General features: G+C 40.1%; 1 protein-coding gene across 4 annotated transcripts in view; it reads left to right on the top strand.

Moving 5' to 3' along the window:
- The window catches only part of SGCD (sarcoglycan delta), a 719,570-nt gene that overhangs the window by 328,644 nt on the left and 363,515 nt on the right, over positions 1–27,411 (top strand). The window lies entirely within an intron of this gene.

Genomic DNA, 27,411 nt, shown 5'->3' with positions numbered 1-27,411 from the left:
AACAACATGTATTTGATAGCTATGCACACACACACACACACACACACACACACACACACACACACACACACACACTACATGATGGGACCAGCTTTTTAAAAAGGGAGATGGAGACTATTGAAGTCTAAAGCAGCGTGCATTGTGAATGCAAACTTTATGTATGGGAAACCTCTGTGAAGAAAATGTTTGCTCTCTGCTTTCATCTGTTTTCATTTTTTCCCCCAGTTTTCTTTTGACTGTGTCAGTTTGCTTCTTATTTACTGCTGGTGCTATAATAGTATATTTGCCTACATATTTATTCATGATTCACAAGATTTATGTTTGATTCACATTTGATGAGGAATAATTTAACATTAATTTTTTTGCTGGGGAATCTAAGAAAACAGCAATAAAGAAAGTGGAATGTATCTGTTCCAATACAGTCCCATTTAAGCAGAAATAAATCCCAGTGTACTTGGTAAGTCTTACTTCAAAGTGGCAGAAACCTTTGTGTCAAAAGTGGCTATATTATGTACCTAGGAGGGCAGAACTGGTTAGAGTTTGACCCCCCAGAGGGTGGTAGGCTTGCCATCTCAAGGTCCTAAATGAGTCTTAGGAATGGCCCCTAGTGATGTCATCTGGGCACAGGCTGGTAACGTCATTAAGTTTTATGCATCAAGCATCTCCAGAGTTGCTCGGGCTTATCATTCAATATGGATACAGACAGAACATATTTTCCTGCTTGGAAAGAGCATTTGCACATGGCAGCACCTGATTTGCAACATGGAGCAAACTTCACAGCCAGCAAGAAGGCTGTCTGTTAAGAAAGAGGTTTGTATGCCGCTTTGTCTCTCACCTGGATTGGATCCTATGAGCCCCATGAAATCTTTGAACATCTACCTGTCACCTACATCTGACTTACCAAAACTGGGGGTTCCAAGGGTGCCTTAAGATCTGGTAACCCTAGTCACAGGTGCCATTTTTGTGACCACATATGGCACACCTTCTGGCCTGTTTAGCATTGAATGATATTGCTGTTTCAGGGTGGGGAAGTCCCCAAAACAGCACTGGGGGAAAAGGTTGAATATCAAATAAATAACAATACAAAATAAATATTTCAACATTTTTGAAGTTTTTTCCCCAGTTGAATAATCCAATGGCACTCACTATGGGTCAGAGTGGAATGGAATCCTTGTGGATCTTGGGAAGTCCATACAGTCTTGGTGGCAGAGCCTCAGACTGTCACTTAAATAAGGAATTTCTTAATTAACACTTATAAATCGAGGAGGAATTTCCCCCTTTTATCCATATGTTAAACTGAAAGAAAAAGACAGAGGTGTGAGGGACAAAAGATCATCAATTTCCTTCTTGAGTCTCCCACTTCCAAATGATGGAGATTTCAGAGTTCATGAGTTCAGCTCAGGAACAGGGGATTTATAAACTAAGAGTGATGACTTCCATTTTTTACTTTTCATCACTGTAGGATCTAATTTTTTTTCACATTTTTTTCCATGATAACTTCCATGTTTGTGGTATGCTGAGTCCAATCCAGATTTTAGTCCAGATTTTAAATGGGTTATCCAAGAGAGTGAAGCTATTTTGGGAACAGGGTTTTGTACCTTGGATGGCTCACACTAAAAGCCAGAATGGGTTCAGTACCCCATGATAGGTAAGCCACTAGCTTCCACTGTTAATAGTTTGTACTCATTGAAGTTTGTGGCCAGAGTGGGATGTGTATAGTAAAATAGTATTATTTTAGCAGGATTAATGCATAAAAAATATTAAGTCATGTCTATGAAAAATGCCTTACCAGTAATGATACCAAATTAATAACTTTATGAGACATCATTTTTGCAATCTGGAATTTAGCATGATAAATAATTTATTTAAATTTCTGAAAAGTGCTGTTCCACAAAAATGCATCTCAATTAAACCACAAGTGACATCAAATTCTAGCAAAAATGTAACAGAATGACACATTAACAGTACAGTACTACATATTGTGAGAAAAGAGCCCCTATGTAAGCAGTCTATGGGAAAGCAGAAAGTCCCAGACTCGGTTCCCAGTCTCTCCAGTTACATTATCTCTGGAAGACTGAGAAAGATCTTCCAGAGATCTTTCTCAGTCTGCTGCAAGAGAAATAGTATTAGGCTAAATTGGCAAGTTGCTTGAGTCATTCTGGTGCAACTGTATGCCTTCAACTAATCCTTAAAACATTTTCCTGCCTTTGCTCTAAGTTGTTAAGCTGTTAAGACTAATGCACTAATATGTAAATTTATCCATGTAAATGAAACTAAATAAGTCCCCTTTTGGTTGGGAAGAGGACTAAAGGATTAAAAGATAAGCCTTGAGCTAGAGCATGGATGGGCAACTGTGCTGTCTTCAGGGACCTGCGTTCTGCCTCTGGGTCCCTTCAGGGGACTCACAGCCTGTCAAAAATGGCACATTCACACCCAAAAGCAAGTTGACTGGAAGTTCACTTTTAAAGAAAAACAACAGTTAGGTAGGATACCTTGCAACCTATTTATAAGGCAAATTACTACTCCATTATGTCCTTCATTTGGACCAAAAAAGGGTGGTCCAGGGGTTCTAGAGATGTCATGGGCCACAAAAACACCCCTTGGGGTCCACTTTGCCTGCTCTGGTTAGGGCTGTTGCCTGAGGCTTAAAACAGATTCTCGAGGTTCAGTGCTGAATCTTCTCATGTCCAAGGTGTTCTGACACTAATGTTTCATGCCTAGTCCTCTCACATTGCTATTTAGTGCCTAGATTATGGCTTTTAATGTATGTAGATTTTTTTTGGCGGGGTATGCTAGCTCAACTAGCTACACCACAGTTATAGTGCTATGTTTCCATTTGAACTGCCGTGGCAACATCCTGTGGAATCCTGGAGTTTGTAGTTGGTGAGGCACTAGAGAAGCTCTCTGGCTGAAAATTCCAGATCCCCCTCCTTCTTCAACAAATACAAAGATTGCAAAAGCTGTATTTGTTCTTTATACATATTCTACATGGATAGCACAAAATCTTGTCACTAGAAATTAATTACTCAAACCAGCTCATTGTACCATTTTACTCTTAAAACCTTACTTTCTAGCTCCAGGTTTTGGTTAAGGATGTCTGGGGAGATGTGGTTGTACAGATGCTAAGCTACCTATGTCTTTAGGGTGCACTGAGATATTTTTTGTATGAGTTTAGTGGAATGACTGTGCACTGGGAAGCAGTGCAGGAAATGACTATCTTCAAGAAGGTTAGGAAATCCTTTCAACTGGCAGCTTTTCATCTTTTCCCTTTAGCTCCCTACCCACATGCACCCTTATTATTTATACAGTTGGCCCTTCTTATACACGGATTTTTTTATACATGGATTCAAGCATACACGGTTTGAAAATGTTCAAAAAAAGGTGTAAATTTCAAATATCAAAACTTGATTTTCCATTTTTTATAAGCGACACCATTTTGCTATGTCATTATATTTAATGGGACTTGAGCATACATTTGGTTATACACGGGGGATCTTGGAACCAAACTCCAGCGTATAATAAGGGTTCACTGTATTGTCATGACATGTGTGACATGTCTCACACCATAGTTCAATAGAAAAGCTATGCCTTTAAAAGGCTTAACGAAGATAGAAGTAGCATTAAAATTTGTTTTCTTTGTTACATAATGTTCAGGAAACCAGTGATTTCTGGATGAAGAAAAAAACTGTTTCAGTATTGTTGACAAATGAGCTTTCATACCCAAGTAGGATGTACCTGCAAATTTTCTCATCATTCATGAGAAAGATTATCTTAACCCATTGAGACAACCTCTATAACTGCATATTTTTCTTATTCCTCCTTTTCATTTTGTCCATTTCATTTATCATACAGTGATATGGCATGGCTTCCCTTATAGTTCAGCCAAAACAAAACAAAAAATAATTTTAAAAATCAGCTTTCTCTCCCCTTTGTTTTCAGTGTCAGGAAGCAAATATTTACTGTTTCTGTTATTCATATGTTTTTTGCTCTTTAGTGCATATCTCAGTCAGTGAATTTTATGTTGGCACATTGGCTTTGGAAAGCAGCTGAATTCACTGGCATTATGGTTTGCTTTGATGGCTTTGCTAAATAACTTAGAAGCTGTTAAACCTGTGAAAGATACTGTATTTTCCGGCATATAAGATGACTTTTTAACCCAGGAATATCTTCTCAAATGTTGGGGGTCATCTTATACACCAAGTGTCGTTCCGAGCCGGACTGGAGAATCTGCAGTTGCCGCATATGGTGGGAGGGAGGAGCTCAAAAATGTTTCTCTGGCTCCCTGCCCCACTGTTGACGCATGTTGGGGCTTCCTCTCTGTCTCTCTCCCAGGCGTTTGGCGGAAGCTTCCCTTGCCTCCATTTGGCGCCCTGGGCTCCCTGCCCCGTTTCGGCTGCATTGAGGGGCCTTTCTCCCTCCCTCCCTCAGGCACCACTTTTGGGCCTCCGTTTGGGCTTTGTGGGCTCCTCGCCCCATTTTGGCCGCTTTGAGGGGCCTTTTCCACATTTAGTTGCCTCTCTTCCTCTCCCTCACAGGCACTGGGGCTGAATTTTCCCTGATCCTGTTCACCTGGGAGACTTTGGGAGTTCCTCTTAAATAAAAATAACCCCTTTACCGGTTCAGTGACACAGTTAACCTATTTGGTTAACTAAATTTTAGTTAAATAAATTTAATAATTTGTTATTATTGTTAAATAAATGGTTTGTTTAATAATAATAATAAATTATGTTTATTATTATGTTTATAAGTGACAATTTTTCTAAGAACCTGCATGTCATAAGCATTTGAATTAAAATTACCATATTGAAATCAAATCTGATGTTTTTTTTAAATTTTTATTTGGTGTGTGTTGGAAGAGGGGTAGTCTTATTCGGCAAGTACATCCCAAACTCTATATTTTAACTGGAAAGGTTGGGGGTAGTCTTATACACCAGAAAATATGGTAATACTTGCAGTGGCTAAGAGTCCTGGTTCAAAAGATTGTTGGGGTGATTCACTGTGTGACATTGTCTGTCTGATCCCTATAGTAATGTTTGCTGGATATTTGTATAGATTTTTTAACACTGAAACTTTTCAAGTGCATATTTCAATTGTATACATTTTTAATTTTTTGTTGCACAAAACATATTATGGATTTCTGACCATAATTGGTTTCACAGATTGTCAACCATGTAAGCTCATACCAGTTTGTGGACTCTAGATATTTCTCACTTGTTCCTGCCTTTTTGGTCAAATTACACAAATTGTTCACATATCTCAAAGAGCTTTCTTTGATTAAGGATGAAGACAGAGATGGAGAGCTAGTAACAGAATACAGGATCTGGTGCCTTTAGGGTATTCAGACTCTGTTTTAATGCAGTAGTGTTTGAAAATTGTGTTGTTTAGTTGTGTTGTAACATAGTGACTTCTTGGGATTTTTAACTGAACTTGCTTTTAATATTGTTGTAAACTACCTCATCTGAATTTTGGGTGAAAGGCAGAATACAAATCTTACAGCCCAGAGTCTCTATTCCTGGGGGAGGGCTGTGCTGCACCCCCTCTGGCTATGGAACCGATTCCCAAGCTCCTATCTAATAAGAACACAATACCCACCCGCAACCCCATGAGCTTGGGATATTTCGGAGTTATTATGAAATTTGAAAGAATGTTAAGTTTTTGATCTTGTCAAAACTGAAAGTACTTTATAAATGTCAGAGCTGGGTAGTGAAAATCTGGGACACTGCTTTGCTGCTTAGCTTGTGAGAGATCAGTTAATGAGGCCACAGGAGAGTAACTGCTGAGCAAAACAGTGCATTGGGCCTGACTCAGACGAGTGCACACTTTCTAACTCCTTTTATAGACTGACAAAACTTGCCCAAGAAACTGAAAACAAACCATCAACCATAATTATTCTGTTCTGCTTCTATTTTTAGTTATGTTTGTGTTGTTTACTATACATGGACTGCTTGCTTAGAGAGACCATTTAAATGACAATTTCAAAGGCCATGCTTAGATCTGAGAATATACACAGAAAGCATTGTTTCCATTTGAATGGCTGATACTGCTATAAATGAACATCTTTAAGCATGACAGGATTTGGGGGAAGGGTATTTGTTTTAAATATGGTTCTGACAGCATAAGTGTATTAAAAGTTTTAACTTCTTAAATTTTGTTTACACAAAGAAGAATAACGGGGATCTCTCACAAACTGGGATTGCAGGACTGTTAGTGTAACTAACACACAGTACACAGCACTGAAGTACAACAACCAGCTTAAGAAAAACATTCAGGGCAGGTCAGAGCGGGGAAAAACAGTGTAAATCAGCTATTTATCTTGTGATCATATGGAAAGCTGTTTGTCAGCCAAATATGAGAATTCCCTCTGTTCCATAATCAAAGGCCTATAAAACAGTGCCTGAGTCTAGCAGCCAAAGTATTTTTTTTACTGGGTTGCAGGAAACTGTCTCTTGCCATAGGAGAAATGACCTTCTCTTTCCCCTCAGCAAGCGAGACCTGCTGACCCTTCTCATTCCAATGAAGAACAACCCCAAGTTCTTGCATTTGACCTTAAAGAAATTAAACAGTGCCCACACCTCCCTGCAAATAACTGATACACAGCTTAAAGTACAGACTGTTCTCCCCCTACCATGTGTTTATCCAGTTCACATGCACTTGGCTTTCATAATGATACTTCCCCCCCCCCCCCCCCCAAAAATAAGATATTTGATAGCTGAATAGTTTTCCCATATGCTATATTTCATAGGATATAGAATTGTAAAAATAATAGATTACACTGTGTAATCTTTATGTGACTCTGCTACCTTGTGACATTTTAGGGAGCGGTACTGTGAGGACTATTGGCATGGCTGATGAAACTGAGAAATTTTCAGCATCAGCTGAAATTTTCACACAAACATCTGGCTGACAGACTACGGGCACATCTACACCATTCGGAATACTCCAGGCTGCTTCTGGAGTATTCTGCCCCCAAAGTTACCTTGAATTCCCCTTGTTAGCACTACATTCTGGAGCAATGCCAGGCATCTGTCTACACATGCATTCTGCTGTGCCACCCATTTCCACTGGTGTGATTCATTCCCTCTAAGGCCAGAGATGGGGTACTCAGCATCTGTCACATGGCTGGTCACTTCATTGTGACCTCAGAAGGAGTGACTTGTGCTGCAGTGTTGGTGCCAGGCACCATAGTCAAATGCATGTGTAAAGAACTGGCCAGTGTAGCTCCAGAGTGCTCCCAGTTTTCCTGGAAAATCTGTAGTAAATGATAAGTTTTCCTTTCATTGTGAAGATGATCCACACTTGAACTGGGCACCGTGAGGGCCTGGGGGGGGGTCAATTTAAATGGCCTTTTTAGACATGCCCTACAAAGAGCTTCTTGGAGGCTGTGTGTGTGTGTGTGTGTGTGTGTGTGTGTGTGTGTGTGTTGTTGTGGTGGTGGTGTGCCTTCAAGTTGTTTCCAGTTTATGGCTATCATAGGTAACCCTATCACAAGGGTTTTTTGGCATGATATATTCAGAGGAGATTTGCTTTTGTCTTCCTCAGAGGGTGACTTTCCCAAGGTCTCTTAATGGGTTTCCATGACTGTGCAGAGATTCAAACCCTGGGCTCCATAGTCATACTCCAAAGCTCAAATTACTATGCCATGCTAGCTGTCATTCAGTCATATATACTTTCTTTTTACTTACCTGTAGTTGCTGTCAAAATGAAGCAGAAGAACCTCTGTGTAGCCATGGGCTTTTTCTCTGGCCTTTAAATGTCTGCAGTTTAATAATTTCCCTTTGATGGTATAACATCATCTGAAAGTCAAATGAGGTTAAACGTCGTTGTTTGAGAATAACAATCACACGGACAAGGAAAGCAGCACTAGGTTATCAAAACCAATCTGATCCAAGAAGTCACTCAAGGAATGATTGGACTTCTAAAGTGAATTAGCCCATTTCTAATCTTCCTTCCACAAACTCAAGCAACTCACAGGGGATTTTTCACAGCACTTCTCTTTTCAAGTTTTTTTTTCAAAATCAATTCAACAGGACTCAAAATGCTATTATAGCTAATTTTATCTGCTGTCAGTCACTTGTCCAAATGGCTGGTTTTAATATGTATTTGACTTCAGAAGCTTTACTGTGAAGGTGTTTTGCAAGGGTAATGTCTTTCATCTGCATTGGTGGCTCCATGGATTACAGGCTGGGTTTTGTTAGACTTCTGTAGTACAACTGAAAAGTTATAGTTACAGCTGTACTCCTAAGTTACCTTTTTAAAATGGTGCTCACAGCATAAAACATGCAACATTAATTTTTATGGTTGATGATAGTGCTGCTGAAACTTAAAGCCAATGCCATTTTGATTTGGCTATGACAACCAACAAAAGGAAATGTGTTTGCTTTTTTTTTTTCCAAGAACAAAATTAACATAAAAATATACTATAGCTATGTATTTTTCAGATGTTGTTGCTTGAACCTATGGACTAAAGAGTGAAGACTGTCACCATACAGAGCAACATTTTCCCTGATTTTCCCCCACTGAGTTGGAAGATTTGAGTGGAGATTCTTTGATTGAAGATGTGAAGGATTTTCTCCACAATCAGGAACCCTTCACTATTCAGAGTTCTCAACTTCAGAGAAACTTCTAACCATGTGGTGATGCATAACCCCCATTTCGGCTTTTCCATTTAGTGCAGAAGGGTCAGGGTGCAGCTATCCATTTGAGCTGTTTGGAGTAACAACAACTTGAATTGTTGGGATAAAGGCAATAGCACCCAATGAGAGTTAAACCTACATTGCCAGTATAACTGGCAGTATATTTCCAGGAGGTTGCCATGTTAGTCTGCTTCAGCATAGAAAGAAATGGGAGGAAAGGGAATCTAGCAGCAGCTTTGAGACTGATATATTTGAGAATAAGCTCTGATAGATGTGGTCCACTTCATTAGAAGCAACCATATTGTACATAAACTTGAGTGTAAGTTCAACTAATGGAAGAGATTATTTATCAACCAAAATCCAGTTGCTAGTCCTAACCATAACAGTCTAGTTTGAATCAATCAGTAGAGAAAAAAAAGATTAATGGGATTTATGTAAGTTATGATTCACTATTCAATAAGTGATTAGTGTTATTGTTATTTGAAGACACACAACAACAATGTGCAATACTTTTGTACATAGCTATATTTATCCACAATATGCTCATGTTCATACATAAAAAATTGAGCTCTAGACCTTCCCTATCTCCTTCAGGACCTGGATGGCCAACTAGGCTTCCCATCCATCACCCCATTCAGGAAAAAGAGGGCAGCCCCAATGGGTTTTTTATCTGCTAAGTAGCTCTGTTCAAGGAAGAGCCTGAATAATCAGATATAATGTAAAAGTCATACAACTCTGGCTTTCCTTGAGTGATGTATTGTCTACAGCAGACAGTTCCTTAACGTCTATGAGATCTGTCTCTTCTGCACAATCCCCCCCCCCATCTTTTAATGGACCTGGAAAAAAGCAGTATCACAATCTCCACCCTAGATTGAAAACCATGGGTGTTATCATGCTGGCTAGAAAAGTGGGATTTTAACATAATAAAAGTGACTTTGGCCTGTAATTAGCACAAGATATCATGTCTTTCCTGCTGATGCCTTGCATTTCATTTGTTACTGTAGTGTACCTTTTCACTGATGGGTAAAACCTGTCAATAGGCTCTCAATCTCACTGCTATCCCATTACATGATTCTTCTCAAATACCGACCACCAATACTGTCCTGAAGCACACAGCAATCAGCTTTGGGATGTGGTAAGCAACTGTGACCACCTATTTCTACCCTTCCTCCTGGTAACATTTAGCAGGGCAGGAAAAAGATCATGCTGTCATAGATTGCTAAAGCACTATCGTGGGGGGAAATGTGACAAGAAATTATGCCAAACCAGTATGCTTCCTTTTTTAAACTAGTACAATTATAGTGGGACAGCAGGCTGGTGTAATTTTCCCAACACTGCCATTCACCATTTACTATCATTCACACTGATAGAGCATTATCCCCAGGCATTTTACCTCTTCTGCCAGAATCTTCACCATTTGTTATGAAACTTTTGCCAAACTCACACTCTGCCAGTCAAAACAACTTCTCCCTTTCCCCTAATGGAACTCTGTCATATATCACCTTTCCTAAGACTTGCTTGCCTGCCACAGCATCCAATCCTTCATAGTTATCCTCCTTGCATTCTGGATCTGTGTGCGGGGGTATTGGAATATCAAGATATTTGGTCCTGCATCCCCACCCCCCGTTTGACCTTAAACAGTTGAAGTTGGCTTTATAAATGAGCCATTATTTGCTTTAGCAGCAGGTAGCTCCAAGATGATAAAAATGAGGCTGTCATACTTCAGACATATCATGAGAAGGCATGACTCATTTGGAAAAAAACAACCCAATAATGCTAGGAAAGGTGGAGGGAAGTAGAAAGAGAGGAAGGCCACATGCTAGATGGATGGACTATTAAGGAGGTCACAAGTATGAGTTTGCAGGAACTGAGCAATACAGTGGAGGACAGGAAGTCCTGGAGATGTCTCATCCACAGGGTTGCCAAGGATCAAGATTGACTCAAAGGTGGTTAACAACAAAAGCTTAAGAACAAATTTTCTGGTTGCTAGAGAGCTGCTGATGAGGACGGGGGGAACTTCCAAAGAGAAGTTGGCAAAGGTCTGTATCAGTATGTAGTGAAACATCCCTGACCTCACTGTTCTTGGCCAATGGGTGTGCGATACGTCTATTGGCTGTGGCAGAGGGGGTGGGGAATGTGCATGCAGGGCCCTGAGCACTGCTGGGAAAGTGAGTCCTGATGGCTGCCAGGGCCGATTACAAGCTCCAGCAGCCCAGGCTCTGATTACAGGCCTGGTGCTGGGGGGGAAATGCTGTTAAGGGAGGGAGGAAAGAGAGGAAGGAAGGGAATTTCATAAATAGACAATGGCACTTGAAGATTTGCAAAATTTTGTATTTGCGGGGGCCCCCAGAACGTATTCTCTGCAAATCTGGAGGGATGGGTGTACTATAAAACCCCATCAAGCAGGGTGAAGGTACCTGTCCTCTATCTCTCCTTCAAAACCCCCAACTTCAGCCATAGCTGTTCCCTTTCAACATGGTTATTGCCTCCCTGTGGGAAGTGCGAGAAAGAGTATAGCATAGGAGCACCTAGCACTGTTCTTGTAGTTAGTGTCCCTATATACCCTCCATGCCCGTTCTCCACTAGTGAGGAAGGGGAGACTACTGCTGACAGTTGGGATATGGAAGGTGTGGGAGCACAGTTTAATGAATCTGTATGGTAACTTCTCGTACTCAGAGATTGGTTAAGCATTAAAGTAAAGTGATACCTTCTACTTGAAGATTGGTTAAACAATAAAGTTACCAAAGCCTGGTCTAGAAACCCTGTCCCGTTCAACTCCCCTTCATGTACAAAAACTCTCCCGATGTGGAGAAAGCTTTAAAGTGTTTGTTCTTACATATACGAAGAATGAAATAAACAAAGATTTAAATCCCTATGTCTGAGCAGGTCTTAAACCTCAGGCTCTTTCGGTATGTTTTTTACCGCTGGCTCTTTTCTCTCCAGCTGATGCACATAGTGCTCAAGGTGATCTATTGACATGAAAGCATAGGCTGTAAACATGAGCAAATGAGGACATTACAAGGCAGGGGAGTGGGTAGGAAGGGGATATTATGGGAGACTAAGGATGCTGAGTATGAACTAAAGCTGAAACTTTTCAGCATGCCATTGCACTGCACTCAGACAATGGACTTTGCAGCACCTTTAATTCTCCCACAGTTGTTTCACAGCTTCCCTGATTATTTTGGACAAGTCATTTAGTTTTCTCTGCCTCTGTATAAGCACTTCATTACTTCAAGGGGATGCAGCGAGGATGCATTAAAGTATTTGTGGCATCAGATATTATGTTAATGGATCTATATAAATAGGCGAGGGAGGGAGTGAGGACCTGGTGAATGAGTTAGTGGAAGCCCCAGGAAGAATAAACCATCAGCCTAACACTGTTGGCTCTTTCTGCATCAAATCTCAATAAAAAGGGAGGCTTATTCTGTACTCTTCAAAACAAATAAACAAATGTATTCCCATATCAACAGAAATGTATCAATACAAGAAAAGGCAGTTGGTTAGAATTAAATGAGAAAGGCAACTATGGCGGGTTACATACCGCCAGAAAGTACGTGCTCCGCGCGTACTAGGGTTAGGAAGGGCCATATTAGGGTTAAGAAGGTTCTTACCTTCCTCACGGTCCTTCCTCCCAGTACGCGTGGAGCACATTGTAAATGGCGGTGCCCATCCACATGGGCACCGCCATTTTGACGTCTTGGACGCATACTGTCCAGACGTGTCACGGCGGAAGTGATGCCATGAGGGCACGCTTCACCCCTCGCGGTGCCACTTCCGCGTTTTGAAAAGGAGCGCCATTTTGGCGTTTCTTTTTTGCTGTGCCGGGAAGCCTCGTGATCTGGCCGCTGGGGCTTCCCTCCGCAGCGAATGGCAGCGGTGGGAAAACGGCCGCTTGAGGGCGGTCTGTAACCCACCACTGTGTACCAGGACCAGAAATGGCTGGGAGTAAATGCCACTCCAATCACAGAGAATATTCTCTGTGTGTGAGTTTACTGTTTCACATGGTAGGTTTTTCTACCTAAGCACTTATTCAAAGAAAGTGTGGACTCCTCATGAGGATGAGAAACACACAGGGTGAACCAGCCCTAGAGCTTTAGAAAATTACTTTTTTGAGTGACATCTCCAGATTGCTCCTGCCCCATGGCCAGTGGCTGTGTTGGCTCTGGGATTCTAAAACAGGAACATTTCCAGTGCCAGTATTGTATGAACCGTGAGAACAATGTTTTTAAGACTGAAAGTGTTTAAGGTACATGTTGTTCAACCAATGAGGAAATTTAAAGCAGTGGTTCAAGAGTGAGAAACTTTTTGCTCTCCAGATTTTACCATGCTTGGGAAAGTAACATTTTTGGCCTACAATTCCCAGAATTTCTTGGTCTGCATGGCAGCATATTGCTCACCTCTGAGTCAATTCCTATGGAATATATACAAACAATACTCCTATGCAATATATGCAAGCAAAAAAAAAAATTGTTCTTGTTTGCAGCTTTGTGTCACTATGGTCCAATACACGCTGCAGAAGTCATCCAGTCTGAGACTGCTTTCACTGCCCCGGCTGAGTGCTAGGGAATCCTGGGAATTGTAGTTTATTATGGCACCAGAGCTCTCTGACAGAGAAAAAACTACACTACACAAAACTACAGTTCCCAGAATTTCCTAGCATTGAGCCAGGGCAGTTAAAGCAGTCTCAAACTGGATTATTTCTGTAGTTTGTTTTGGATCTATGTGCATCGTCTAAAACTGGTAATTTTACATAGGAATTTGAAAGGTTTTCTTCTCATACAAATTAAAACAAATGTAAAATTAATTATCTACATTAACATATTCTTGGTATAAAAAATTCATCAAAGGCACTATAAAGCACTGATCAAAATGATGTTAGCTCTGTTGGAATAATCCAGGACTTGAGAGTGGCACTATAAGATTTCAGGTCTGAGTGCTGGTGCCACTGGTGGGGAGCTACTTCTTGTGGCTGGAGAGCAGAAGAGAGAGGCAGTCATGTGTTTCCAAAGACTGATAGAGTTGTTACTTCCCTCCCAGGTTCACATCTCCTTGGCAGCCACGTGTTATTCCTGACCTGGCTATAAATTCTTCCAGAACAGTACTGATTTTTGCTTCAGTATTGGGCACTGCCCCTTCAGCTCTCTGATTATGTTCACCTTGTTTCTCCTCTAGACCTTGATATTTTATTGCCTGCCTACTTTACTTTCACCCAGCTGTTCTTTCATATCCTCCTCCTGTCATTTAGCCATCTAATCTGAGACTCCTGTCTGCAATTGATTCTACCACTGTGTTGATCCTGATTTTAAAAATGCAATAAATAAAATTGTAATACATTGCAGAATAAACCAGTACAAGTCAAACCTGAAGTTAATAGGGGTCTAAGTGTGTACACATACACACACACCCCTACGTCTAACAAATAATTATATATTGACTATAGTAATACAGAATGCAGAATGGAGGAGCAGAATCAAAGAAAAAATAATATTTTTTGAATCAACACAGACACTTTGTCCACAAAGAAAAAGAACAGAAGAACTAGTTCCTGAAGCAGGGTCCCTCCCCCCAACCATGTTTAGCAAAACAAATAAAGGCTTTTAAAACTAAACAGAAACATGAGTCATAGCTTGAAAATTCCATAATAAGCACATAGCCTTCAATGATACCTCAGCATACCCATATATATGTACAGCAGGTTTAGACTCGGAGGCAGGAGAAGTGAAGACTGGAAGAAGGACATTAAACAACCCAAGTGTGATGAATTGACTTACAAACCAGCCAATCAGAAGCCAGAGATCCACTAGCCAATCAGGTGCTGGCTGAGGAGTTTAAAGATTCCGCTTGGCAGTTGGGTTGAGTCAGTCAGGGTTTGGAATCCTGAGGGATGAAGCTGGAGTTCAGTGGGGGAGATAGATAGGATTAGAGAGTGAAGGAACAGTATTTTGATAATAGACCAAGGAAGGGTCTGTTAGGTCCAGAGAGGGACAGTATTAGTTCTGGAGAGTCTAGAGAGGAGAGACTCAGTGTAGCCAGACTCAGAAAGAGGGGTTTGGGTTACATAATTTCTTGAGAGATAGTACAGCCTGTGCAGCTGAGTTATTATTAGGAAATTAAAACCAGACTTGTATATATGCAACAAAAGAAGACATAGTAACAACTTCTTGTCAAAGTTAACTTTGCCTATTCTGTGTTAAAATAAACTTTTATTCTTGTTTAACTATCCACTTGGCCTGTGATTTAACATCCATCCACGCTACTGACCTTTAAAAACCCACAGGGGTGTTGGGTCACAAAGAAAGAAAGAATTGTGAGGTGGTGGGGAAACGTTACACTAAGATATTCAGATGACACAATACTATTAGCAGAAGCCAATAAGGATTTGGAGCAATTACTGTACTGCAGAAGGTTATGGAGGAAAGTGCCAAGGTAGGCTTAATGCTGAACATTAAGCAAACAAAAATAATGACCACAGAAGGTCTTCAAGAATTCATCCTAGATAACAAGAAAATTTAAATAGTCAAAGAGTTCCCATACTTTGGATCAAATATCATCCATAATAGAGATTGAAATCAAGAAATCGGAAGAAGGCCAGAACTGGGAAGGGCAGCTGTGAAAGAACTGAACAAGATACTAAAGTGCAAAGATATAACTCTGAACACTAAAGTGAGGATACTTCAAGCCATTGTATCCTATTCATTGAGGATACTTCATCACCATGTATGGATATGAGAACTGTATAGTGAAGAAAACTGATAGAAAATAAACTCATCTGAGATGTGGTGTTGGAAAAGAGTGGCAGGGTATGTGATAGTCACATGTAAATGTAAAGGGGGTTTTAAGGGTTAAAAGTCTGAGAACCACTGGGCTATATTTCAGAGGAAGTAACTGGCAAAACCACCACTGAGTATTTCTTGCCTTAAAAAACCCCATAAAATTTATTGGGGCAGCATAAGTTAACAAGTTCCTTGAACAATCCTATTTTTGTCATTAGTATATTTCTGTGTGACCTAGGATTAATATGTGAAAAGAAATATAGGCATTTCTGTACAGAAGGCAGGCATCCTCCCCTTTTAGATACTTCAATCCCCCCTCCCCAAAATGCTTCACAAGTATTCTAACAATCAGTGTGATTTAGGAGTTTTGCAAAGAGAGTTTCCTTTTTTATTTGTTATTTGCTTAGCAAAGCTTTGACTTTATGGATATGTATTTCGGAACTTTTTATCTGCCAGAGAACCATTTTTCTTCAAGATTTCGATCTGTACTTCAGAGATGTAGCAGCACACCTTGGGAGTTTGCCTGCTTCTGTTGTTGTTTTGCCCTTAATCCATTCAGATGGTGATTCTGCAGAGTGCTTTCATGCAGTTAGAGATGATGGGAAAGGTCACAATTCTACATGATTAATATTTGTTAATATTAAAATGACAATTGCAGGGCAACTTCCTACTAGTTATCCTTCAGAGAGAAATGATTCTGATACCATAATGATTCAGTTTTGATTTGTTTTTCATCTGTAGACACTCTATACTCTCACTTAAATTGATGGAGTATGTGAAATGGAACACTCTTTTCCTGTTAATAAATATTAAAATAACCCTTCCTAGAGGAAACACTTCAAGGAGATTGCTACCTGTTTATTCACTTAATTTGCCTTAAGTGTCATGCCAGCATCATATTCAGTGAGGATAGGAGTGTGGGAAACCATGGTCTACTGTCACACCATTGATACATCCAGCTCCACGTTGTTTATATACTGGCTAGGTTATCAGATAGGTGGCTTTCCTGTCTCTGTCGCTCAATGTAGAGATCAAGCCTGGGACCTTTTCTATGCAAAGCATGTGTTCATTATTTTCTATTGCTAACACGTATGGCTTTTATATGCACCATTAATGCTTGTAATTCGTGGAAAATATAGCAAGGGGACTTTAGTCCACAGTAATTCAGTGCCACCTGTAAGTGTGGTTGGTTATGTGAAAGAGGCCTGGCTTACACTTTCATATCCTCCAACATTTCACAGAGACAGATGTGGCCAAGCAACATCATATTGTGGTCTAAATGGCAAAAGTTATTTATAAGGGAGAACACAAGCTAGGAGAGGTTGCAGCATTATACTTTGCCTGCATCTAGAGAGAATGGAAAGGTTTGTCCTTTTCTTCTCCACTCCCCACTTCTGAGTTAACTGAGTGCAGGCAAGGAACAGTAAAACTGAATCAGGGAAAACTGACATTAGGAAATCAGAAAATTATTTTGTCCCCTCTAATCTTCCGTAGTAAGAGGGTGAAATAAAGTGTTCATTCCCACGAAAGCAACAGAGAAAAGGATTGCAAGACCAGGAATTGCAATGATCAGATACTGCATCTTGTCTTGCATAAATATTTTCCTGTCGTATAGTTTTTAGAATACTTTATCAGAAATATTTTATTCATAATTAAAGGAAAATATCCCCAAATGCATTTTTCAATATTTCCCCATTTTTGTACTACCCAGTCACCCCTATTTTTTTTTCAGTGAAAAAGATTTACGGTTTTTCCTCCTGAAATTTTCCATTTCCCCCTCCCCTGGCCTTTCCATCTTTAGAATGGGGGCAAGATGTTGGATCACAGTGCTGTGTCTGTGTGTTATATCCTGTTTCAGCTATCTACTTCCATCAGTGTAAGAGAAGATATTGTTCAGCCATCTGTGTAGCAATAAAATTCAGTCTTATCAGCTTCTAAGCATGGAATGGGCAGGAACACTATTTTGCTTTTCACCTCGGAATGTCCAATATTTTTGACTAGCCCTGCGTTTATTTTATTTTTAAATTGTATTGGGGAATAGAGTACTTTTACACTGTTTTTTATATTTGGATGTAGTGTAGCATATTGTGAGAAAGTGTATTAGAATGAACTCTGTATCAAGTAATGCAATGACCTATGCAAAGTGTTTGGTTTTTAAATTTACATAGATATTTGTAGGCGATATATGAAGAAATATTTTTTCTTATGTTCTTGGGAATAAACTCATTAAACAAGGAGTGTACAGAATTTGACTTGTATAATCTGAGAAGAATGTAATTTATTATCTTCAGGGCTACTCCCATTGGGAAGATGTTAATATTGTCAGCATATTTGTACAGAAAGCACCAGAAGGAAGAAAGGAAATATTCTAATTAATTCAGCCTATTGTCATCATAGAGAAGCAAACATTTATAGCTTAACTCCCTAAAGTACATGAAAAAGAGCATTTATAGTTATCTAGGAAACTGGCAAATGTGTCACAAAGAGTAAGGGTTAATCATACGTTGAAACTGTGTTATAATTGCTTTAGTACTGTGCAGAAATTCAACTGTAGAAACTGTTGCTTTCTTCTGGCAGCCCTGCTGTGCCATATAAAACCAGCCCTGGGCAACGTTTTAAACAGCAAGATGAACAAAAAGAATATACGGAGTCTTATAGCAGTACAGTTTCCTCAGTACTGTATAATACACAGAGCTTGGAAAGTTACCTTTTAAAAGTAATTTCAAGTATAAGTCACGACAAAATGCACACCCCCAGGTACTCATTACTATCATGGTTGCAATTTTAGCAATCCACTGTGCTACTTTTTGACAATACTTCTTGTTTTGGAGAGAGGTGAATTGGTTAAAAAAACCAAAACATGATATATGAGAGGAGGAAATCCTACATTCACATTGTGTTAATGTTATTAGGCTGGGGGAAAAACACATAAAAACCTATGTAAGCCTCCAAGAGGCAAATGACTTGAGTGTAATCTGCATTGTGGAAATAATGCAGGTTGATACCGATTTATCTGCCATGGCTCTGTGTGATGGAATTCTGGGATATGTAGTTTCATAAGATAGGTAAGAGAGCTGTGGTGCCACAAGAAGCTACAAATCACAGTATTCCATATTATTGAGCCATGGCAATTAAAGGGGTGTCAAACTGCATTATTTCTACGGTACAGATTAGTTGTAGATCTTAAAGTCAAGTAACCCATACATTATATTAAAATGTTAAGAAAAGAAGTGCTCACTGACTTCCAAAAAGGGGTAGGAGGCAGAATTCACTTTGAATGGCCTTTAGGTTTGCTTGGAACAATAAAATCAGTAAAAGTGCATATTCACATCAAAAGCAGCATCCTGGTGTTGCTGATCCTGAAAGGCTCTTTGAACACTTCAGTCAGCTTTTTGTAGGGGTTTCACTTCTACCTGTAACTAGATCAAAACAAATCAATCTGTTTTTCTATCCCTTTCTTTGGACATGTGGGTCAAACTAATATCGTAAGACAATCTTTACAGCAATATTCCCCAATACTGAGTCCCAAGATGAGTCCTGGAAGTTTTGGAACAAGTACCAGAAGCTATTCCCAGGATGGGCAATAGTTAGGATTTCTGGGAGCTGTGGCCCCACCACTTTTATTAATCCAAATTTAGCAACCATTACATTAGAAAGAAAGAGAAAGCAGACAAATTCAGGTCATGCCTAAAGAAACCTCACATATTAAGAAATATCTCTAGTCTGGTTTCTCTTCAATATGGATGCTCCATGATTAGCCTTATTCCAATTTGATTAATGAATTTTGAATCATCATGCAGAAGAGGAGAGCATTCTAACCTTATAGCATCTGTTTCCAGTTTTACTGCTCTTCTCATCTGGAGAGCGCAAAGTCTGAACAGCGTGGTTTCCACTGCACATGAAGAACCTCTATCTGATTGCAAATCCTGATTTAATTGTTCCTAATTGTGTGTAGAATTCTCCCAAACAGGAGAAGCTCTCCTGTTCAAATTTGCTGCAAACAGTTTGTTGCTTCTCTCTTTGACAGCCCTGTTCATCCATTTACAAAGAAGGGATTTTGAAAAGAGAAACATGCTGTAAGACTGGGTTTTCAACAGAGGTAGCTGAGATGCTACAGATGGCAATGGGATTGGAAACAGAGGTTCATTAATTGAATCTGCCATTTTAATGCCTATTCTTCTGTTGCTAGGAGTTCTTTGTGCTACTCCTTTAGACAAAACTGTCTCAGTGCACACGTGCAAAGTTTATCTTTTTACAAAAGCCCAATAGTATCTTTGAACAAAAATAATTACCACAGAAGGTATACAAGAATTCATACTAGAAAAGAAAAAAAGTGAAATATTCAAAGAGTCCCCCATACTTGGATCAAACATTAAACAAAACAGATATTGCAGTCAAGAAATTAGAAGAAGGCTAAGATTGGGAAGGGCAGTGATGAAAGAACTGGACAAAATCTAAAAGAACAAAGATATAATTCTGAACACTAAAGTGAGGATACTTCAAGTCATCATATTCTCCATCACCATGTATAGATGTGAGTGCTGAACAGTGAAGAAAGCTGACAGAAAGAAACCCAACTCATCTGAGATGTGGTGCTGAAGAAGAGTACTGAGGATACCGTGCACAGCCAAGAAGACAAAAAAAAAAAAAGGGGGGGAGGGGGTTGTCTTGAACAGATTGGACCTGAACCCTCCTTGGAAGCCAGGATGATTAAATAAGCTTGTCGTACTTTGGCCACATCAGAAGATGGAATGACTCATCAGAAAATACATTCATACTAGGAAAGTAAGAAGGCAAGATGGATGGACTTAATCAGAGAGTCCTGAACCTACAGAATTTGAGCAGAGCAGTGGAGCAGCACAGGGAGTCTCATCCACAGGGTTGCCATGAATTGAGGTTGACTTGAAGGTAGTTAACAACACAACAATCTTTGACATAATGTGATGATATACTTCCCTCGATGTCAGTTGTGTTGTATTATGTACATATGCCACTCTCATTAGTTTTTATGAATTATGCTTCATTCTCACTTTCAGAAGAGTTTTTAATGAACCAAAACTACAAAGAGTCTTGTGACTCCTTAAAGGGTCATGATTTTTATTGTGGCATATGCATTCCTGAGCTACATTCTGCTTCATCAGATTCTTGAAGTGTTATCTGGGTTGGCAGATTTTGTACATAACATGCTTAGATGCATGAGCAGGCAGGGAATCATAATCAGTAGAGTGTGTTGGAACTGACATGCCAAAAATATAAACAGTAATCATTATCTTAGCAGCCATTGAAAGGCAGTAGTTGGTTGGAAACAGAGACATTATTACACAAAAACCCTAATAAATTCAGTTAGGGTAATCAAAATCCTTTGTCCCTAAACAAGCCACAGGTGACAAAAGTGAACTTCATCTTCAAGCATTTTGTGTTGGAATCTGACTTTGAAATACTTGCTGCACCTCCACCCCTCCGCATATGGCCACTATGTAATCAGATACAGAATGTCCAGAGAAAATGATCTGTTCGCACTAGTTTTTGAAACTTGAAATTTCTGATGTTGGGTTTATTTATTTATTTATTGCATAATAATAATAATAATAATAATAATAATAATAATAATTTCCCACTTCCTCTCAAAGTCAAGGCAGGGTAACGCAATACACTACAATACAAAACACATTAACACATAACCCACAGTTAAAATACAGCACTTAAAAATTATTAATAATACACTCATAAGAGTTCATATACAGATTAAAAAATCATGAATTAAAATTGAATGGATAGACTGACAGAAAAGATTTGTCTTATGATTTTTAAAAATGGAGTCAGTGTTTTCACTGTCATATTTCTTTTGGTAGGTCATTCTACAGTCTGGGGGCATCAAACAAAAAGGTCCTCTGGGAAAATGTTATTCTTGGCCAGTTGGAACAAACATTCTCAGAGGACTTGAGCATAGAGGGTGCATTGGATGGCAGAAGGCAATCCTGTAAAGAATTGTATGAGAGAAGGTTGGGATCCACGATGGCTATGGGGCTGGACAGATGGTCCAGGTATAAAGCTGAAACCTCCAGTCCTAGATGGGTCATACCTCCACAAAGGACTGTGTTCACAGTCTGGGGGGTGCTCCGAGAACCATCACTTCCACATGATGAACCAAGTGAATGTGATGGTCAGGAGCGCCGTGTTATTGGCTTCTGCTGATATGCCAGCTGTGCCCTTTCCTGGAAGTAAAAGACCTAGAAACTGTAGTACATACACTGGTAACTTCACAACTCAATTTCTGTAATGCGCCTACATGGGCTACCCTTATCCTAGTCCGGAACTTCAACTAGTGCAAAATATGGCAGCCTGGCTGGTCTCTGGAAAAACTAGTGACCGATAACACCTGTTCTAAAATCTCTTCACTGGCTGCCTATCAGTTTCACAACACAAGGTTGGTTATCACCTTTAAAGCCCTACATGGCTTGGGTCCAAAGTATTGAGGGATCGCCTTCTTCCATATAATCTGCCCTCGCACATTCAGTCCTCTGGGAGGAATTTATGCAGCCTTTAAATACAGATTAACTGCCTTTCTGCAATTTCTCCCCAGACTGTGGAACGGCCTCCTGGACGAGATCCGTCAAATTGCGAATTTAGACAGCATTCAAAAAAGCTGTTAAGACGATCTCTTCTGGCAGGCCTTTCCTGAATAGAAGTGCTGGCCACAGAATGATTGCCCCTCACTCATGTGTCAGCCTACCACTCTGCCTTTTTTATATTTTTATGGTTATACTTTTTTATTAATAGATATTTAATCTCTAATTTTGATTGTATTATGATTAATTGTTTAAGGGGGAATTTGGAGATTACTTATGGATTTGTGGATATTTAATGTGTTGTTGAGCCCTTTGATTCTCTTATCACAGAAAAGCGCCTTGCAACATTGCGTATTAGTTAGTTGGCAAACCGCAACAAGAAGCACCATTGTGGGCTTCTTTTTGCGGCACGGAGAGCCTCGCGGTTTGGCTGTTGAGGCTCCTCCGGCAGCAAATGAAGGCCAGGCAGACCGCTCATTTTGGGTGGTCTGAACGCGCCTTTGTTATCTATCTTTGGATAACCCAGAACTATCAGAAACAGCTATTTGCCTTAGTGACATGGTGCATGCTAGTTGCAGGATTAAAGACTTGTTTAAAGTGAATCTGCAATATAGTCATGCACGTGTTCTTTCCTTCTCTTCTATAAACAATATTTTCTTCTTGAACAATTATAATCACAAAATGCCAAACAGATATAGTACAGGGGTACCCCGGGTTACAATTAATATGGTCCGCCGCCCGCTTTCGTAACCGGAATACGTCGTAAGGCGAAAACCATAGGCGCTATGGGAAAAGCCGCTATTTCGTGTGAAAGAGCGCCGAAAACACCAAAAAATTTTCGTAACCCGAAATAACTTCGTACCCGGACGTTTTTTTGAATGGATTTTTTTTTTCGTAACCTGAAATTTCGAAGGCGGCGCATATGTATCCCTGGGTCCAGTGTAATATGTAACTGGTTGATATTTTTATCATCAGTGTTCTTCGCATGCATAAGAAGTAAGGACTTCAGTGCATATTCAAATAACTAGTATTTGAGATAGTTTGCTACAATGTATATGTTGCTATAATGCGTGGCTAAGAGGCTAGAATATGGTTTTGGAAGCTCTCAGTTAAATCTAATTTGAGCCATAAACTTACTAGCTGATGATTTAAGAGCAAACAGCTAGGCCTCAGCCTCCTCAACCATCTTTAGTATGGATGTTAAAACAATGGCAAATCATATGGGATCTTTTTAATGCTGTTCATCATTTATTCATTTATATCCTTCCTTCCATGCCTCTCCCACTTTCTTCTTCTTCACATCACATCTAAATGGGGAGTAGTTTAGACTGAAAGTGACTGGCCTAAAGGTATCCATGGCCCGTTACAGACGGGCGTAAAGTACGACCGGGGGACATACTAGGGTTAGGAAAAGTGCATGCCTTACACACGCACCTAACCCTAGTACGTCCCCAGGACGACAAAATGGTGGTGCCCGTCCCACACTGGGGCCACCATGACTATGTCATGACTGCCGCTGCCTCCAATGGGGGCGGCGCAGAAGTGACTAGTGGGGCCGTGCGAGGGCGCTGGGGCCGCCTTTCCGCAGCCCCAGAAGGAGCTCGTTTTGGAGCTCCTTCTAGGATTTGTGGCTGGCGCAGCCTTTAGATGGTTGCCCCAACACACAAATGAGAACGGGGCCGAGTGGCCCCTTTCTCTGCCCCTGTCGAGTGTCCTTGAAGCATGAAGACACCCCAAGGACACCCCTTTCCAGGCTGTGGGGAAGCAGCCTTTTGCCGCTTCCCTCCGCAGTCTGGAAAGCGGCGGATCGGGCATCAGAGGCTGCTGCTGTGGCAGCTGAGGCCCCGACCGGCGGGAAAGGAGCGTCTACAGGCCGCCCCAAAGGGGCGGTCGTAACGCGCCCATGATTAACTGGGGAATTAGATATGGCTTTCCCAAATCCTCAGTAACCATAATGTTTGAACACTTTTTAATAAATGTGTATAAATGCCACGTATTAGAAAACAAAAAAGAACATTTTATAGGGATATTGTTTTCATCTGAAATAGCAACACATCCATGACATTAGCAATGTGCCATTGATTTCACTTAGATAAAGGAAATGATGAAAAATTAAATGATGAAAACTGTGATAGTTTTGGAACATACGGGAGGTGTACAGAGATGAATTCTGGGGGGACTGAATATTGGAAGGTTTGGCTAACTTCTTTTGTAGATGTGCTTTGAAAGGAAAATATCCTGTGGGAAAGTGCTGTAATGCACAGACACACTTCCCAAACTGAAAAGGGCAAGGCTATCAGATTTATTTTCCTTTAGATCTGAGGGATTCATTGAGCCTTTGTAATATGTTTTGTTTTCCAGCATTCAGCGAGAGCTTAAGTGTAGGTAAACAACACTTCTTTAAGGGTCTTCAGTCCCAGTATGACTGAAGGTACAAACATTTCATTTCAGCAGTTCCAGCTGGAATCTCATAGTTACTCCATGCATTTGCCTATCCCAACTACACACGGCTGGGGTAACACAAAGTTTGTCAAACACTCATCTCAAATTACCTTTTGGGAAATATCTAAACGAAAACAAAGAGCCTTATTAGAACAGTGGCAGCTGTAGATTCCATGTCAATGGAGTAAGGAATCTGCTTGGAGCTGTCCAGACTCCATCCTCAAATAGGGTCTGCACCTTGGGAAAATCTTGCATTTCAGATGAAGTCCAGGGAGATTCACAGCCCCCAGCTGAATGAAGCCATTAGACACCATTGCTTAAGATTCTTTGGGTCAAATCACTCCACTCCCACCTGGTCTTTTTTTACCGAAACTGTAGTATAATGCACAAAGTAAATCAAAAAACCAAATGTAACTCCAATATTTTTTTTGTTGCTGTGTGCCTTCAAGCATCCTCTAACTAGGATGACTGGAAGGTGACCCTATCATGGGGTTCCCTTGGCAAATTTGTTCAGAGATGGATTGGCACTGCCTTCCCTGAGGCTGAGAGAGTGTGACTTGCCCAATGTTATCCAGTAGTTTTCATGGCCAAGCTGGGAATCAATATCTCATCTCCAGAGTTGTAGTCAACACTTAAACCACATGTACATTTCAGTCGTCATTTAACTATGGATGGTAAGTGTTATCATAAATGGTATCATAAATGGCATCATCTTCACCTTTAATTTCCATTCAGCATTCAGCGGCACACATCATTACATCCCTTGCTGCTTTGACCATGTTTCTGCTGTATTATCATCCTTAACTGGCTCCCCTTTCCCTCTGTATTCAGTATAAGCTTCTGTTGTTGATGTTTAAAGCCCTGCATGGGCTGGTCCCTTTAATTATCTGAACTTCTTCCTTTACACTCCCACTCATACCTTCCATTCTAGTAGTCAATTCTAGTTGTCCCAGCCTAGAATCTCATGCCCCGTCCCAGATTTGTCCCTTCTTACTTGCTGCCCCTCACACCTGAACCTCTTCCCCCACGAACATGGGTCATCACTTCTTTGACCACTTTAAACTGAGTTGAAGACTACCTGTTCAGGAAAGCGTTCCAGGCACTGCGTGATCATCTATCTGATTTTTGATTGGATAGTTGATATTGTTGTTTGTAACGTTGCCTGCTTATTTTAACCAATTCTATTTTATATTTTACCCATGCTTTATATGTATTTTGTAGAGTGAATGCCATTGGCAGGTTCATTTTATTGATTTAATCATTTGTATGTACAGCGGTGTACATTTACAGCACTAGAAAAAAATAATAAAATAATAATATAATAATAATAATAATAATAATAAGTGGGCATAATTCATGGATGCATTTAGATGTAAAAGGAACCTCTAGAAAACATGTTAAATTATCTCTTTTTCTCATGGCTTTTGCTTCCATAACACTAGCAAATTGTAGCAAAACAACAGGCAGATCGCACAAATGAATATAGGCTAGCCCAAAGCTATAGTGCCAGCATAATTTCTGGCCTGTCAGGATGAAGGCATACATTTGCACAGCCTGAACAAGATTCTGCCATCCCTAGAAATGGCAATAAAATGAAGTGTTAAAGTCAAATTCTGAAAGCTTCTCCTCTCTCTCTGGTCTCTTAAAACACTGTAATCAAGCAGCATATGGATAACAATATTGCATTTTTCATCTTACCCTTCCTTCCTTTTTAAAGAAAGGCATTATTATTCAGCAACTGTCCTGAGCTGTAAAGCCGGCAAGAGGCTGAATGAAACCTCAAATTCAGACATCCTCTCTTCCAGCTTATCTATGCACCTTTATTATAAGTCTTTCCAAGTTTCTTAAAACAGCTGGTTTTTTTGTGTGTGTGTTTTGTAAATGTACTGTATTTCTACAACTAATATAAACTACACAAACAATGGTTGATTTAAAATTAATATTTAAATATATGAATTAGTTGAGTGTTATTCTTCCTTCCTTCCTTCCTTTCTTCCTTTCTGGTATTTTCCTTCCTGTATCCATCCCGCCCACATAAGCTCCTGAGATGATGGACAAATAAAAGCAATCAAAACAATGCAAAAATAAAAACATTTTTTAAAAAAACATTCAAATGCAGATTCAAATAAATTTTTAAAACAACCTTTTAAAAAAAAACCAATCCTAAAATACAGTTTTAAAACAGTTAAAACAGAGAAATTTGAAACTTGAAGACCATGACGAACAGCATTGTTTTGGTGCCTACCAAAAGTTCCAAAGTGGTGGAGTGTGCCTAATGTCCTTGGGTAGGGAGTCCCATAGTTAGGGTGCGACTGTGGGGAAAAAGCCCTGCTATGTGTACGTGCCAAACTAACTTCACAATGTGTTGGGACATGCAACAGGGACTCGTCTAAGGATCTCAAATTTCAGGCAGGCTCATGTGGGAGGAGGTAGTCTTTCAGATATCCTGACCCAGGCCATTACAGTAGACTCCAGTTCTCTCTTGTTTCCCTAGCTGGTATCTCTTCTTGGAATTGCTGATGAGAAGATGCCATGACATTAACTATCTCATGGTTATTCTGCAAAGATAGGGATGCTTCTGTAGGGGATATCTGAGACCACTGATACATGTCCACTGGTCTTACTGGGAGATTAACTAACATAACTACAGTATTTAAATGTTTTGGGCACACATTTTGATTTGCATCTTCTTTAGCTACTCAAAATAAAGGTAAATTGTAACCAAAGTGGCAGTTATATAGAGAAGGGAGTGTTCCAGAGTGGATTATGAGGAGCCCTGGTGGTGCAGTGGTTAAATACTTTACTGCAGCCACTCACTCAAAGCCATAAGGTTGTGAGTTCAATACTAGCCAAGGCTCAAGCTCGACTCGGGCTTGCATCCTTCCGAGGCCACTAAAATGAGTACCCAGTTTGTTGGGGGCAATTAGCTTACAGTTGTAAACCACTTAGAGACTGCTCAGTTCAGTATGAAGCAGTATATAAATGAAGCTGCTA

This window comes from Sceloporus undulatus, chromosome 2, assembly GCF_019175285.1.
Source record: "Sceloporus undulatus isolate JIND9_A2432 ecotype Alabama chromosome 2, SceUnd_v1.1, whole genome shotgun sequence".
Lineage (NCBI taxonomy): Eukaryota > Metazoa > Chordata > Lepidosauria > Squamata > Phrynosomatidae > Sceloporus > Sceloporus undulatus.
This window is presented reverse-complemented; position numbering and strand designations above follow the sequence as displayed.